We start from the raw sequence: 6,790 nt of genomic DNA on the forward strand, positions 1-6,790 counted from the left end.
AGATACAAGAGCATCAAGGGTCAGGTTTAAATGTATTAAAACAGACACAAGAAAATGCAGAAAACAGTAAACCAAAGTCAAGTTTGGGAGGAAAAGCAGCAACAATTCCTCTCTCTATCTGACCACATGTGGAGTAATGCTCAGAGATTTTAATAAAGCCTAATAAGGACCTTGTGACACACTGGGAATGTATAATAGAATATACTAAAAACTAGGGGTCATGACAAAATGGAAGGATACTGAATGTACTGTAAAAAGATTTACATTTTACATACACCGGCCCACTTAGTACTTACCAATACACACCTTTTTTAATATATATTTTTTCTAATTCTTAGTTATACTTTTACTGGGCTTTTAGCACTGCCTCACTGGTAGTAAATGCCGCCCTTTATTTCAATTTGGAGAGACAAGTAAATTAAGTAAAGATAGTTGTTTCATAAAGACAGATAATATGTGATGACTAAGTCTTGACAGAAAGTCTCTGACTCTAGGGGGAGATTTTGTAAATGAGGGCTGTCGGCCCTGAGCAGCAAGAAAGATCCCCCATGAAGTCCAGGCACAGATGAGACTGATGAAGCTGATAAATCTGATGAATCTGCGCAGACTGGATGGTGATGGAGAGGTGAGGGGGGGCTCACAAGAAACCTATTTAAAAACGAAAGGTGGCAGACCGGTGATTCGGACCATGCATCCCGTGCACGGCTGTGTCCTCGTCGAATCGGCCCGACGTGCAGATCCCACCTCTGTCATCCTCCCTCTCTCATCATCGTCATCTCTCTAAGCTGTCCAATCTAATAAAGCCATGAAAAAGTCCAAAACATTTAAAATAAAAAGAGGAAAGCTGAAACACGATAGGCTAACGATGTAGATGTGATCAGCTTATGAGAACAGTCGATATCTCAATTGACAGCCCCAGATAATGACAGCAAGGAGATATGAGTCAGCATGTGTGAGAGGAGACAATAACAGGATGGTGTGGGAAATAAACTACAGGCTGATGTGAAAGAATAGTCCTCCTGACTGAACTTTCATTAACACATATTGTATGAGCACCTTTAAATCTTAAATCGTCGTTGCTCCATCTTCCTGTCAACATCAAACATAAAAATCAGAGACTTTCAAAGTTGGTTTAAATTCAGAGTGATGCAGGACTGTTGGGCCTTGGCAGAGGTATGTGCTCTACTGAATGTCATTTTAGTCTAGTTGTGATTCTGTCTTTATGGAAATGATCGGAATCACAGGGTTTTTCTCAGTAAGAAAACATTTTTTTTCTTCAGCCAATGTGTGGTAACCAGATTAGTTTTGTAATAACCACTGTCAAGACCACCAATTTACTTTGAAAGACTGCTGAAGCTGTATTTCATTTTCATCAAATCTACAAACTTCCAAGACTTTTCAAGGTTCTCAAACTGGTATATGACTTTTTTTTCAGCATCAAGTCAATCAATGACTCATGTTTCCATCACAATCACACAATCAACTGCTGGCAGGCAAGTTCATGGCGCAACAACGCAGAATACTGACAGCTTCAGTTTTTGTGTTCTTGGTCATGATTTTCAAGAACTAATTGTGATTATTTTGCACTTTTTTGGGGACAGACAGTTTAGTCTGAGTAAGTCATCATTGATCCTTCCTTTTGTTATGAATGACACGCCATGATGGATAAAACTTGTTATTATTTGATAACCTAATGAGATGTTACAGAGAAGGGTTTGGTTGCAGAGGTTGCTGGGAAGCACCTTAGTTTGACGTCTTTGACAATAACCACAAGGCAACTTATTATGTAACATCCAGAAACTTCTCCATTGGGCTGTGTCTATGAGTCACCTACAGAAGTAGTGCAAGAATGTTTTTCTCTGGTCTGATCAAAATTGTTTTCTCGTCTGTATTTATGGCTTGAGAATTGGTGAAAAAGAGTTCTGCCAGGTTAATCGTTTAAGTTCCCCTAGTTTTTTTGAATCTGTGAAAACACAGGATTTTCAGATATTTTTTTTCACGTGACACCGCCTGGGGGAAAAAAATCCAAAACATTTTTCACTCTCTCTTTTATTATTATTATTATTCTGGCAAAGCTTCCCACTAGTTCTCAATTCATAAACACAAGAGAGAAAAAGATTTAGATCCGAAATTGGAAAAATGGCGTCCGTAGCTACCTGATTGCGAAGATAATGCCTGAATGGGAAATCTTTTTTAAATATAAAAAGAAATATTTTCATGAATAAAAAACAAGTTTTTTTTTTTTTAGAAAATTAAACATTCATCTTCATCAGAAACTAATTTTTGAGCTGCTGAGGCTGTCACTTTAAAATCTTGTTTGAGCTGTTATTCCTGTTCTGTGTGTCTGAAATTCAATATGTTACCATTAAAGTGCTCTACAATTAAAGTAAACACTGTTTTGATCCTGACTGCACATTGGCACGCAGCGGTGAGCTGAGTCAATATGCAGAAACTTGTTGGTTGGTGCCACCGTCCTTGGTGAGGTGTGACTGGTTGTGATCGGGGCCTGAGGGGTTCTGTGAGAGTCCGGTGGTGTAATCAACCAAGGCGTCCAACAAACAGTCAACAATGTCTGACGACAACTCTGTCAACTCATAATGACTCAAGCACACACACACACGCACACACCCACACACACGCACGCACACCGCACCAGTATAAAGATTTTTTTTTTGCTGGTAAACAACACCTCAACAGTCCTGTTCTCAGAAAATCCAGGTGACACTATGCATTGGAAACGGTGGTGAAATCTAGCTAAGTACATTTAGTCAATTTTAGGTACTTTACTTGAATGTGAGATTCTGAATACTTCCTCCATCACTGATTGGAAACCAAATGTCTTTTCTAGGGTTTTACATTTCAGGCAGTAGACGTTGCCTTGCTGAAATTCACTTTTGCATGATACATTATGTTTCGGGCATGTTTCTGGGAGCTACATTGAACCTGTGACAGATTTTCTTTCCAGATGTTTCCATGGCACAATGGATACACACACATACACACATTCACATTTAGTGGCTGGTTTGTTTACAGTTTGTGCCATGCAACCAGCTCGTAATTCATTTCTCTTCATTATTGTAATTAGTTATCAGGGATACACTGCCACTGCCCTCATTACAAATAGTCCAAAAGGTTTGGTGAAGGAAACAATCTGTCTCTATTTGGCTCATGTGATTATGTTAACCTAATTTAGCACTGAACAAAGACTCCAGGGGAATGGCCACCGATGGCCAGAGGCAGTTTTTGTCAAGTCTTCATTTTTGTGAGGGGGAGGAACGAACAGGATGTAAAAAATTCTTGGAATACGTTGCTGTCCAAATAATCCTGATCAATATAGTTAAGGTCTTCCTATTTGTCCTTTACTTCCTATTTTGAACACTCTTTTGTTTAAAACCCTGAATGTGAAAACTGCTTCCTTAAATGTTGGCCTTGGTTTTAACTTACACTAATTTTAGTCCAGACATGATTCTTTTTTAACTTAATTAGGCCAAGAAAACAGGTGTGCTTAAAGACTTGTTGAACATGTCCACTTTGAATCTGGGCCACAAAACACCCAGAGGCAAAACTGCAGGTATGTAGGTTACAATGTGTGATCTAAAGGGTCTTTAAAAAAAAGAAATCCCTGACAAGCAGGTATGGAGAAATAATTGAGTGAAGTAAAAGTATTAATACCACACTGAAAAAATACTTCTTGCTAGTACTTTATCAAAAGCATGCAAGTTGTCATATATAGTTGAAAGCTATTTTTTTTCTTGTATATCTTATTTTTATTTTACTTACTATACTCCTATCTGTCTTCTCTATTTATATCTTATCTTATCTATATCTTCAGTCTCTCTATAGTGTGATATCTCTGAAGGAGCTACTGGAATGAGCCAATTTCCTCTCAGTGATCAACAAAGTATTTCTGACTCAGATTCTGATATGGTATATATATATATATATATGATATATTCTGATATATTCTGTGGTTATATCTCAAAAACTACAAAGAATTGTATCAAACGTTTGGCACCACTGAATTCAGAACAACTTGAATTTCAATAATGTGTGCTCTGATCCAGTATAAATCTGATATTTTGTCTGTCAAATTACTTATTTCTGTGATTTTTTTTCTAATTATTTGTCTCCTAATTAGGGCATGACAAATAGGTGGAATCAGAATTGTTATTCTTGTCATGTGTAGCCATGTCTTGACAATTTCCACAGCAAATTTTGTGTTTCCACCTCCAACAGAAAAATATTCTGTGGGGTTTTCGCAAAACGTACCAAATATAGTTGTCAGTCATTAATGGGTTAAAATCAAACTTAATGATCCTTTGAATATAACCATTTAATTAACCTGTTGACAAGAAGTTTCTGACATGCTGTTGTGGTTCACATCAAATGTCTTTCTAAAGAAGTAACAGAATGTATAAAGCTAAAGCATAACACTGGGTCTATTGCCAAGCGTGGACAACAGAGAATCCACTTGATGAGGAAGCTGAACTCTTTCAATGTCAGCGAGAGGATTTTAAGTAACTTGTATTGTTAATTTATTGAAAAGTTTTTTAACCTTCTCTTTTATCTGTTGGTTTAATGGACTATCCATTAAGGACAAGAACAGCCTGTATAGCATTGTTAAGGTCTGCTCCAAGATCATTGGAGTCAGAGAAAGAGATTTATGTTCTCTCTGGGAGAATCAGGTGTAAAAAAAGAAGGCAAAGAATATTATCAGCCAACCTGATCACGTTTTTTGTCTTGTGAGTTCATGGTGATTCCTTCAGGCCGCCGCTATCGTGTACCTCCAAGGAGAACTAATAGATACTGCAAATCTTTTACTCCTTCTGACTGTAGTCATTTCAAATTTTATTGCTATTTATTTTACCACAGCTTTTTATCTTGCTGTCCTTCACCGACCTGTTTGTTTGTTTGTTTGTTGATCCGTGTTTTTGACGGGGTAAGTTGCAAATGAATTGCCCTCTTTGGGATCAACAAAGTTGTCTGAATCTGAGTCTACACAGATAGTGTGCATACAGGAAACACACAAGAACAGACGAAAGCAAACCACACTATTTGGATGAATATGAACAAACATCATTTTTGAGCTATAATTTCACACACCAAACCAGACGGGCAGGTTTGATGATAGAAACCAAAGCTACAGAAGGGTTGAATGACTCACTCTGACTAACTCAGAACATCAATTAAAACCAAGGTGTAAACGAGCATTACAGGTATGTGGTGGATGTTGCATGATAGCAGGTAGACTGATGAAACATCTGGTGCACTTCTGTCATCACATCCGTTAGTTTTGTAGAAAACACGCAGGGTCACAGTAAGGTGACTGCAGTGAGCAACTTAGTGAAAACCTCAAGGTGTCAGAGATCAGGATGTTCACTTTAACACTTGTTGGTTAATGATAAGTTGAATTTATTGAGCTTAGATCTCCAAAAGCAATATGATACTTCATGTGGTGCACATCCAGTTTATGTCTAGTCTATAAAAATGATGGTTATATACCTCTGAGGGGTTAAAACCTGTTACCATTTGCAACAACCCGCCAACAAACAACAAACAAACAAACAAACAAAAGGGTGTATGAAGTTTTGGCAAATCACTGATGAAGTGTCTGGATGTTTTACTAGTGTTTCAAAACCCAACAAAAGCTTCTCTCATTCCCAAATGTCCATTTCAGTAGTTTATTTTGTCCAAAACACAGTATTCCATGAAGAGACGGCGACGAAACAGTGATGAACTGCACCACTGATGCTTTTTCATGCTTTTAGGAGCTCCTATGCCTGCCCTGTGTCCTGAAACAGCCAACGAGTGATCGGGAAGCCAGGAGACCCACCCTCTCTTCTTTCCTCTCCCTCCTGAGCCACTTACATCGCAACCTCTGGATGATTGACGCAACATGTAGCCACTAAGATTTCAAATCTGTGAGTATGTAATTTAAATGGGTTTTTAAACCCAAACCCCAAAGAAATTCAGACTCTTACCTTTCAAAAAAAGCCCCAAACCATGCCTGTAGTCCAAATGTTTTAACAACAACTTTGAATTTACAGTTTCTTATTATTCTCTGTGTGTTTACACTATTGATTAACTAAACCAGCTCATAAGGGTTGTTTAAGTCCCCAGATGTTGTCAGAAGGAAAGTTAAGTTTAGAGAATTGAAGTTCATTATGTTAATGTTTAGCTGTGTGTGTTATAGGATGGTTAAGACAAACTATAAACTGTTTTTACAGGTGTTTTTCTGCTAGTGTTTGTATTTAGCACCAAACATTATGCATGCCATCACATCATTCCAGCACAAAGTCAGCTTTAATTCTACTTCATATTTTCTATTGAAGACAAACATTTCTGGTGTAGGCATTGGTGGTCTGAACTGGAGACTTTTGGCAGGTAAATCTAGTCAAGTTGTCTTCAAATGTCTGTATATCTTGTAGCTTAGTTTGTACTAAAACATGCTTTGTGAAAGATGATTCTCATGAATTAGCAACAGTCTGTTCTCCCTGCTGCCATCTGGCAAAAGATAAAGTACTGGCTGCCGTACCACCAGACTACAGAGCAGCTTCTTTCCTCAGACTGTGACACTCCTCAATTCATCCTCCACACTCCACCATAAAAATACTTTTTTCCTGAGCTACAGTACAACTTCCCCTCAGTGACCCGGTTCAAGCCTCCCCCTGTGCTGAGGTGTCTGTCCTCAAGGCAGAGCACTCAGATCTGATTCCTGGATCAGATGTAAGTGTTCATGTCTAGCAGCTGACTGCTGGACTGCAGACTGTGTTACCTCAGTGTGTCTGAG

The sequence above is a fragment of the Pagrus pagrus genome (genome assembly GCF_965226575.1).
Source record: "Pagrus pagrus genome assembly, chromosome: 6".
NCBI lineage: Eukaryota > Metazoa > Chordata > Actinopteri > Spariformes > Sparidae > Pagrus > Pagrus pagrus.